Below are 11,372 nucleotides of genomic sequence, written 5' to 3' on the forward strand. Positions count from 1 at the left end.
TAAACAAACTCTCACCTCAGGTGTAGATCTCTGCAGTTTGTACAAAGTGATCATGGGTCTCTCGGCTACATCTCTGATCAGTCTTCTTGTTCGAGGTGAAAGTTTAGAGGCACGGCCAGGTCTTGGTAGATTTGCAGCGGTCTAACACTCCTTCCATTTCAATAGGACTGCTTGCACAGTGCTCGTTGAGATGTTTAAAGCGTGGGAAATTTTTTTGTATCCAAATCCGGCTTTAAACTTCTCCACAACAGTATCTCGGACCTGCCTGGTGTGTTCCTTGGTTTTCATGATGCTCTCTGCACTTTAAACAGAACCCTGAGACTATCACGCAGCAGGTGCATTTATAAGGAGACTTAATTACACACAGGTGAATTCTATTTATCATCATCAGTCAACATGGGATCATTCAGAGATCCTCACTGAACTTCTGAGAGCAAAGACTGTGGAAATCAAAAAGTGAGAGGTGCTTTTGCAAAGGTGAGAGAGCATTTTAATTTTGTGTGCCCGCTCTCTTTTTTTTAAGTGCCAACAATGTTAATTTTATTTCCCACAATATCATTTTTACCTCTTCAGTTTCAGTTTTTATGCTCGTTTCTCTGTAGTTTGAGATCTTGTTTTATTGATTGCAACTTGACACTCTAGACGACATCTTCCTTGGAAATATCCGCACTTTCCCTTTCGTTCTGGCCAGTATCCTCTCTCTTTAGCAACTTGCTTTTTCCTTTACTCTTAATGTATCTTTTTATCATTTAAGAAATGTGATGTAGTAAAAGTGCAGGAACATTTTATATAAAGCATTAAATGCCAACAGTATACAGGCTCGCTGTTTAGGGCATCCCAAAATGTGATTGCTATTTCGGTTGGACAGCACATTCCATCTGCTTAACCTGCTCTACATGCGATGCGATGTAGGATTGAATCATGTCGAGGACAGAACAGGTCCCAGGGCTCTGCCCAGAGCAACCCTGTTGACAGGACCCGTCCCATGCCAAGGGACCCAGGATGCTCCGCCGGCCCCTCCAAGGCACCCCGACAAGTGGCTATTGGTTGGTGGCTGCAGGGACTCAATACCCCCCCCCCCAACGCCCACCTTCACACAACCACAACCACGCCCAACAGGCCCTGCCACACCCTCTTCACCCCCACCCTCAGGAGAACAGGAAGCCCCCACAACCTGCAGGGCGCAGGATGCGGCTAGTCCAGCCAGCCCAAGGACGGGAGACTGTGCCTTATTTATTGGGAAAGGGGAGTGAATAGACAAGAAAACGATGAGGGTGGTAACCCAGGGAGCAGCCACGGGCCATGAGAGGGGAGCTCCCACGCCGAGCAGCCAATTTATTGTATTGTTTTGCACTTCCAGGCAACTTTAAGAGAGAGTTAGACAGGGAGAGAGAGAGAGAGAGAGAGAGAGAGAGAGAGAGAGAGAGAGAGAGAGAGAGAGAGAGAGAGAGAGAGAAAGACAGAGAGAGAAAATAGAAGTGGATCTGAAACATGTGGCGCGTGCTGTCGCTCACTTTGATTGGCTCGCGAAGAACAATAGAAGTTGTTTTGTGTGGACATCTGCATTTCTTGTTACATGTGCTTGGTGCATTTGAGTCAACCATCACTGTGGTAATGTATGACCTCAATGCAAAAGTCAAAAACAAAAGTCTAAAAACGGATGGAATTACTGATACAGTCAATGAAAGTTGGGAGCAGCATGTCAGTTACTGCAACAGAGGGAAAGTACCATTTCTTCTTAACATAAGCACTTGAGTAAAAGTAAACAGTATGCTTCCTAAAACTACTCTGACAATTACAATCTATCCCAAATATCATTTGAGTAGGCGACACGGTGGTGGCTGAGCTAGTAAAACATTTGCCTCACAGTTCTGAGGACCCGGGTGCGATTCTGGCACCGTCTGTGTGGAGTTTGCATGTTCTCCCCGTGCCTGCGTGGGTTTTCTCCGGGCACTTGGGTTTCCTCCCACATCACAAAGACATGTAACATTAATTGAACACTCTAAATTGCCCCTAGGTGTGATTGTGAGTGTGTGTCCCTATGTGCCCTGTGATTGGCTGGCAAACAGTTCAGGGTGTACCCCATTGACAGCTGGAATAGGCTCCAGCACTCCCTCAGACCCTCATAAGGATAAGCGGCAAAACAAAATGGATGGATTGAGTAAATGTAACACATTTCCACCCACCTCCATTTAAATATACTTTCATATAAATGTTGCACCGACTGGAAGCGCTTCTAAATTTGTTGTGCAAGTGACTATAAATAAAGATCCATTTTATTGACAGCAGAATGCCTTGTGTTTTTTTAAATTTGAGCATCACTACAGCATACAACTACTCTTTTGAAGCCTCAACAATCTAATATTAGACTTGTCAATATTATCTTTATTGCACATTGAGCACCATATTGCTGCTATTTTATTAACAGGTGTAGACCCTGTAACGCAAGGATAAATACCGTCTGCATATCATAAATTTTACACACCACAGAAAAAGCGCTACATGACCTGAATACATCAAAGAAGTGAAAAATAAGAGTTGGTAAAAACCACCAACATTTAGTTTTTTTCTTTTCTGCATGTGACCTGGATAAGCTTACATTGAGCAAAGATGCATGCTGTCGTCTTTTCAATCATAATCAATTAACAAATCAGAGCATTTCCAAACAATTAAGTGGAAAACCAAAATCTTTGCGTGGTGCAAACTGTTTGTTTTTTTTTTGTCTACCACAAGCCATGCTGTCTTTTACAATTTTAGATCTACATGTGCTTGGAACAGCACACGCTCTCCACGTCACTGGGCATTCAGGGTCAAGTTCTTCATACTGCAGTGGATCCTTCCAGTCACGAGGGGCTACTTTCCTAACATCCAGGATATGGTGGTAAATGTATTAAATACTTTCCTGCTTTGACAGTGGAGACTTGGATTCATTCCTACTGCCTTGCTGAGCTTTGTGTCGTTTGGTTTCCCCCACATATTAACCAAATATGGTCCATGCGTCTGGTGCAGCACACACACAAAAAAGAGCAGTTTGTGAGTCTGACATTTTTGTTCACCATTTCAGCAAACATACTGCAGATCAAGAAACAGTTAGTGTTCTTCATGAGATTAGTAATGTGTACTTAACAATCTTCTGTGCAAACACAATTAGTGGGCCATAAGGAAAATTGTCTTTGGATTATAGTCACTTATTGAAGCAATAATTGGATGAGAAATGGAAAGAGTTCAGATGATCTTCCCTGAATACCAGACGTAAATTTGATCACATGACTTCACCACCCTCATAAGAGGGGAGTGGGCCATATAGGAGGCTCTTCAAACCAGGAGGAGATGCTTATCCATAAATCCCCTTTCTTAGCCGCTTATCCTCACGAGGGTCGCGGGAGTGCTGGAGCCTATCTCAGCTGTCAACAGGTAGGAGGCAGGGTACACTCTGAACTGGTTGGCAGCTAATCGCAGGGCACAACGAGACAAACAGCCACACTCACAATCACACCTTGGGGCAATTTAGAGTGTCCAATTAATGTTGCATGTTTGTGGGATGTGGGAGGAAACCCAAGTGTCTGGGGAAAACCCAGGCAGGCACAGGGTTAACATGCTCCACAAACATAACTCCACAAAGGCAGGACCGGGATTGAACCCTAGACCTGAGAACTGTGACGCCAACGCTTTCTGGCTGAGCTACCATGCCACGAGGAGACGTTTCATCTATAGATGCTTGTGAGGGTCTTACAAGACACTTTGAACTTCCTGAGGCTTCTTGTAAAAGATGGTTAAAAAAAAAGAAGTTCTTTATTATTGGGTAATTCTGTGTTGGCCAGTTTTCATGACCAGGAATCAGCAAAAGTTGACTTTCCACCATGAGTCTGACGTGTGTGTCAATCATCATTCCCTGCAGTCCCCAATTAAGTCTATAGTTTTGCAGATGTTGAGAATGCAGGTATTGTCCGAAGCATAACCTCATCTGTCTGGGCTGCTCTCATCATCTCATTATCAGAATTTAGACCCATAGTGGATGTGCTGAGTACACAACCTCTGTGGGTGGGAACTAAAGAGGTGTTCCTGGTGAAGTCACTGAATGTGAGACTGCCCATCATCCTACCACGAATCTGCTCCACAGGATGTCTCGGATCGAGTTGCAAAGGGAGGAGTTAAATCCCAGGGTCCACCGCTTAAGAACATGCTTGGCAAGAACTCCGATATTAAATGCTGACTGAAGTCAATAAACATCGCTTTCACATCCAGTAGGTGTTAGCCAAGTCCAGGTGGGAGAGGGCGGTGAGGGTGAGTGTGGAAACTCTAGACAGACTTTGTCTCCATGCGCACTGATGTTAGTTCCATTCAAACAGATTCTTACAACTTCATACTGCAGTGCTACACTCTTTTAAGTGTCATTGAGCAGCCTCTTGGAATGGTTTCAAAATCCCTGCCAAAGCATCACATGACAGGAAGATCAGGAGAACTTGCCAGCACACCTTGTTCTGCTCTACTGTCCACATTCTCCCAGCTGGTCTAGATCTTCAAGTCTGCAGTGGCACAAATTATTTACAGAGAGCCAAAAGCCCCTCTGACTGTCCCCCACTGTATTTCTTGTGTTTTCAAATAGAAGTAAAAACCATTTCCTGATTGAGACCAAGAGAGGCCATGTGTGTCGTCTGTGTGTGTGTAAATACGTGGGAGTCGGTGTGTTCTGAGTGCCTGTGATGGTTTTACCATGTGTGGAGTCCCTCAACGGGACTGAATAAAGTCGGATATGAAGGAACCTGTCAGGTCTGTGCTACTGTCGGAAACCCCATTACGTCCTCCTCCACTTCCCCCTTTTCCTCTTCATTTGAACATCTAACTTCAGAGGTTTCTGACAATTGATGTGTAAGGCTTTCACCTATATACATCCACGTTCTATTCCATATACTCTTATTAGGTTTGTGAGTGTGCCGGAGCCTATGCCAGCAGACTTCGGGCCAAAGACAGTTTACTCCCTGGACTGGTTGCCAGCCAATGACAGGCATGCATCTACGCAGGGGTCCTCAGTTTACAAGAAGGGAAGGAGTTCTATTCCTGCCATCCAATTTTGTACAGAACTCGGAACACACCCTCGTCTCGATCACTAACCAATGTCAATGCAGTAGTAAGGACATAATTATAGCAAATATTTAGATGCATCACCAAACTAATATAAAATAATTAAATTAAAAACAATAAGAGCATTTCCTTTCCTGGAAGAAGTTCATTGCAGGTTGTTGATAACACGAAATGTCATACATGGACACTATCGTAAGGCAAGGGCCCCGTGTATTGAAAAGCTATTTTACATGTTTACTGTAGACACTAAAACACGTGACGTGGAGTGCAAGAAGTTAAAATTGAATCCTTACTCCAGTGAAACAGAATTCAAGCCTGTGATTACAACTGACACTTGAATTTATATACAGTGTTGAAATAAATGCACAAAAGCAATATGAACCTCATCATAAATTCTAGTTAAGGGTCTTTCATTTGCGGCATTTGGGATATAAAGAACAGCGTGGTCCATGTGATACTGAAATTGGAATATTCTCTTACCTTTTATTTCCTTGGCTTGTAACTTGATGACGACCACCAAAATGAGTCTCGGGGCTAGACCGGTTGAAGGCCGTAACTCAAGGCCGAGCGGATCACCGTGGCTGTAAATAAATAACATGGTTATTCCGTAGAGGACTCTGTCCGTCAGGGGTCTCCAACCACAGGCCAATAGCAATCCTTGTATAATTTGTGAAAAAGAAGGGAATTTTTTTCCAAGATTTCATTTACATGCAGCACATTCAGGGATAGAAATTAAACGCTTCTGTGTGAATGACTGTCTCGCACTTTATAAGATTTTTCCCCGATACCCCATTAATACAAAGCCCGCTAAATGACCTTAAAACAAAAGTCACTGGAGAGCTTATTTAAAAAAACAGACAAAGAACAAAAAACACAAGGAGCATGCGTGTATTGGGACTTCCAACAAAAAGAACACTTCAAGAGCTTTTAGGAGGATTATGTTCATAGTCACATTGGGCGATTCACTCGTTCAGTCCACTCTTTTCTCTGTGGTGAACAGCTTTGGGTGGAACCGTCAACATGCCACAGATTCTAATTAAGGTCAAGAGTGAGCCAAAGCTGATTGGCTTTTTTTTTTTTTTTTTTAAAGCAATAATTGACTTTTCAATGACTTAACAGCTTTTCTTCTAATTTCCAAGACCAAAAGAATGAAAACATTTCAGTCACACCACTGATTTTATTGAGGTGCACTACACAAAACACAAACGAGCGAACAAGGTGTCTGTTTCAGCATCTGAAACATTGTAGTTGGTGCTTCTAAATCAGAGCACAGGCACAGACGAGTCTTGCCATGTTTCAATTGCAACAGGAGCAACACAAACACAGCATCAATAATAACAAATGACCCATCAAGCTTCTCACTCTCAGAGCACAAGAGAAAAATGAGACATCATAAAACATCATCTCCTGATTTCCCAATTCAAAGTATTCATGGTGTATCGACATAATAATAAATAAAAATGTATGTATTGTCCATCACGTGTAAAAAATCTCCAAGGAATCTGGAATAGATAACCAAAGTCTTATTCTTAAGAGTTAATCGCTTTTAATGGCTACAAAACTCAGTTTTCAAAGCTTTTGTTGTCATTACATGGGACGCATCTAAGTTCGTCTAAAATTGCAGTTGCCATGTTTTTAGACATTGCACACCAGGAAGCAGGAACAGCTCAGATGAAGGGTGGAGTGACAGCTGCAACTGCCATCAAACTAAGAGATTTCCTCATAACATGAAAAAAAGTGTGAACAAAATGAATTAACAAGAAGACAAAACGAATGCTATAGACCTATAACATAATAACTACGTGTGCCCCGTGCTTCCTGATCCGATTTGTGTTAAGTAAAAAATACTTAGAAAGTGACAATTTTCATCAACGATAACATTTCAGGGATTCGAGGATTGAAGGACTTTGTCTTACCAATACACATTTACACATGTCACAAAATTTTATACCCAAGGTCCCAGATTAGCTCAGTAGATCCCAAGACTTGTCAAATATACATAGATCAAGAAAATAAAATTGAAAAACCATGTCTTATTTCTAGTTGTGTTTGTGAGCAAGTGTCCGAATCCAGATAAGCAGTGAAAATCCAAATGCCAGAACTTGAAATGCAGATAATATTCGATTCTCCCTGTTCTTGATTAGAATATAGTGTTCATTGTACAGGGATGAATAGGTCTTGGGGGTCCTGATATCAGGGCGACAGAGCACTGTTTAAGTTTAAGTCTAACAGCTTCTGGAAAAAGAAGCTGTTCCTCAGCCTGGTAGTCCTGCACCGGATGCTCCGTAGCCTTCTGCCAAAAGAGGGAGTATAGATGAAAAATGGAAAGAGCTCAGATGATCTGGACTGACTACCAGATGTGAATATAGTCACGTGGGTGGGGGGTTTGGACTTTTTGTTAATGCAGAGAGCACTGCTTCTGCACCTGCTCGTGAAGATGGCTGTTGTGATGGCCTGGCTGCCACCCCTGTTTTCTGAGAAACCTTTTCCTTCCTTTGTAGTGCCTTCCTCTCTACACCCGAGTGGCTGTATTGCCCCACAGCTGATGTAGGGCTGAGACCACTCTCCGTCATACAGATGGAGAAGCTCCTTTTCAAGACACTGCTCTCCAATCTGGCACGTTGCAGTTTCTGAAGGAAGTATAAAAGTTGGTCTTTTGGCTTAATTGAGGCCCTTGGAAAGGTGTATTCCAAGGTATATTCGTAGCTGGAGACCACTTCCACTGCTGCTCTTCCAATGTGCAGGCGGAGGGTCATCTGTCCCTCCTGAATTCCCCCACCATCTCCTCGGTCGTCTTCACACCGATGCAAAGATTATCTTTGTACCAGTCCACAAGATGTCCTACCTCCCCTCTGGTGTTAGTGATGCGTCGCACCACTGACGCATAGCCTGCAATCTTAACTCTATAACATCTTGGGAATTCTGCTGAGCAGTCATAGGTCAGCTGCGTGAACAAGAGGGGGTTCAACATGCTCCCCTGGGGGGAGCCAGCATTGTGGGTGATGGTGGAGAAAATATGGGTTAGGAAGTCCAGGACCCAGTTTTCTGGTGATGGACTCAGCCCCACAATGTCTAGTTTTTGCACCAGGCTTTGAGATGAAAAATTAACAGTACAGTAGCAACGAACAAAAGAAGTACAATTCAGACATAATCAATACATTTGCTTTATGATGATTGAATCTTTTATTTACTCAATTTGTTCTGCTATTCACCCTGACCCCAGCTTTGTGTAGGAATTGTCCTATGTCACAACAAGGGAATTTTCGAGTGTATCCAACCAAGGGCGGCTGAGGTAGGCAAAGTCAAATTGCCACATTTTCCTTAAACGATTTCCTTACAACTCATTAGGGATTCTTTTCCAGGGACTTATACTTTAGGCTCCAATAGTTTTCCAGTAGTTTCCAATTTTGGTCAAATGTGTGCCCCAGAGAGACGATCCAGCCAAAAGTGAATAATTTATGCGCACAGTTGTTCTATTAATAACAAAAAAGTATCTTCAAAGATGTTGCAATATTCTAAGTCAAAAGTCTAAACATCCAAATATATACTTTGGGGTGGCTGAGAAGCAGCATTTAGATTTGGAGCGTATTCACTGAGTTGCCACCCCTGCGTTCACGTTGTCCACATGGAACAACTCAATCTTGGACTTTCCTGCAATCCCAAACCCAATTCTAACCTTAACCCAAACCCTGTAATTAGTTTTTCTGGAGGGAAAACAGTCCTCACAAGTCATTTTCTGGTAATTGACTGCAAGTAGAGTTTAAATGGTCACAGACACATGTACAAACACATACTCGCACTCATATACACACAGAGCGCACCCATAAACACACAGTCAGTGGCGGTACAGCTGCGGTGTGTGTGATAATGAGACAATCCTTGGAGGGGCTCATCTGGAGTGCGTTATATCATCTCCCTGGAAACCGTCCACAACCCCAAAATTTGTGAGTTTGCTCCTAGTCAGCTGCAGCATGATGTCATCCAATATAATTGCTACAATCAAGGGGGTGGGGGGTGGGGGGTGGTTGGGCAGGGGTGGTACCTAATGACACATGGGTGTGCTGCGAATAGTGGTTGTTTTTAAAAAAAAAAAAAAAAAAAAAAACAAGAGGTTTTTGCGGTTGTGTTTGCTTTGTATGTTTGTCTACTGCTCACAAAGAAATAAAAGCTGTTTTATTCTGTCCAGTTAATAAGCACAATATTTAGCCCAATGAAGGAATACTGTGTTTTATCTCGGGAACATGATCTCCAAAATACTATGTCCGTGTCGACAAAGCCGAAATCATATGAAATCATAATAGACTGTATTTTCCACAGAGTAATCCAGTTGTTTTCTATCTTTCAATACGACTTTCAATTACCAATAAGTACGTGCCTCTGAAGCATTGCTTGTGCAGATCAGAAGGCAATTATACACACATTGGCCTCAATGTGGTTTTAAGTACAGTTCACATCCTAATGAGGATGAGGGATATAGGAAATGGGTGGATGAATTAAACATTGACTGTACTTTAAAGACAAGGAACGGCACTTATTGTATGGTAAAATTCGTCTTTCAAAGTCTGAACCTATGTTTATTTCACATAGGTGCATATTCTTCTTATTTTCTCTCATTGTGGTCTCATTCAAAGACACAAAAACGTTCTGACTTTGGCTCTATCTGAACTAAGGTTATGCGAGGTACGCCGAGATCGCACTTGACTTGCTGAACTCAGAAGTTTTCGAGGCACAGCTCCCCTTAAATATTGGTCCAATTCTGAACTGTACGACATCACTTCAGAGGTTACGCTGCATCTATATTTCAACGTCTGTTTTTCAGGCGTAACATCCTCGAGATGGTTCATTTGTAAGATTCAAAGGCAGAGACATGTTATTTTTTGCAACAACCAGTAATTTCTTCGAGCTGAGAGGATATGAAGCTGTATGAATGCGAGTGTGACCGTGTCACTCTCGCCTCAAAGGGGCCTCAGATTGGTCAGGTCTGGTCTGTTTCCTTGGCGATTGCTTTATTAAAGACTGGATTACTGTGTTTTTCTGTATGTGCTTGTGCGTGTGTGTGCACGCGGGTGCGCGTGGGTGTGTGTGTGTGCGTGTGTGGTTTACTAGCTGGCTGCGGTGGTCCTCAGGGGACAGCCCTCTCCAGCTGCTGCTTTACAAGACTGTAACATCAAACACACAATGGTTTGACTTTGGCCTCACCTCTTGCACTCACACACACTCGACAGCCCTAGCGTTTCTCCTTCTTCGTCTTCTTCGGGGCTACAATGAAATATCTATTACGCCGTGAAATGTGCGCACACTAAGTATGAGTGTGATTTTCCATTGTGTTCTCGTCAGATATCATCAGGTGGAGCTCTACAGATGATCGTCGCTGACATCACTGCGCAACGCAGAACTCCCATCAGCCCAATAATGTGCATTAGTATGAAGAATGAAATGTCTCAATTTGAACCTGTTTTTTTCCAGTTCAAGAGCATGATTCCTATTTCTTCCACGAGACTCATTGTAGGAAATTCCAATTTCCAATACCAGCCAATGTTTGACACTACAGGGAACCCCCAGTTTACGATTGTTCCGACATATGGCATTTGGAGGTTGCAAATGGCCTCCAACAGACATGTTTGCACAATGACACGGCACTAGAAAGTTACTCCATACTTGCTGTTTTGTTCTCTTCTTGTTTTATATTTATAACCCAGTCTGTATTTTATACAAATACTGACTTTAATTTTGACTTTAATCGGCACAGCGGCTCCTTGGAATTTTCGGTTGGCCACAATGAAAAAAAAAAAACACAACAGAAGTAAATTAAGTGGGAAATCACAACGGGTGAGTTCTTTGCACTTTGTGAATGTGCATGACTGTCAAACAGAACAACATGCGAGATGTGGCCTTCCTTTACAATTGTCTGTATAGACGGTGAGGATTTTCAAAATATATATGGTCCTTGTAAAATAATGCTATTGGATTTATGCATTAACTGGATTAAGTTACAATTCTTGATTTTATTTTGTCACATTTATTTTGCTAGTCCTTGGTGTCATAAAATTTGACATTTTTCTTTTTATCTTTGAATTAATCATATTTAAAGAGTCATTTTGGCTGATCGCTTTTTACATATTGTTTCTTGAAAAGTAGTGCAATCATGATGAATAATTCTGATTATAATATTGTCCAAATAATACCACTCCCTTAGGAACATAAATGCGTCATAAACTGTTGAGCCTCTGTAATAGGATTTTCCAAATTTACAATAATTATAAATGCATTCTTTATACATGCATGATCAT

The 11,372-nt window shown here is 42.2% G+C and overlaps 1 long non-coding RNA gene across 1 annotated transcript; it reads left to right on the plus strand.

Moving 5' to 3' along the window:
* The first annotated feature begins 388 nt into the window (after positions 1 to 388).
* LOC133500904 (uncharacterized) lies at positions 389 to 10,889 on the plus strand. The gene is made up of 3 exons (XR_009795051.1): positions 389 to 477; positions 2,758 to 2,881; positions 10,420 to 10,889. It is a non-coding gene; the product is annotated as an uncharacterized LOC133500904 (long non-coding RNA).
* The last annotated feature ends 483 nt before the right edge of the window (positions 10,890 to 11,372 follow it).

This window comes from Syngnathoides biaculeatus, chromosome 5, assembly GCF_019802595.1.
Source record: "Syngnathoides biaculeatus isolate LvHL_M chromosome 5, ASM1980259v1, whole genome shotgun sequence".
In the NCBI taxonomy this organism is placed as follows: domain Eukaryota; kingdom Metazoa; phylum Chordata; class Actinopteri; order Syngnathiformes; family Syngnathidae; genus Syngnathoides; species Syngnathoides biaculeatus.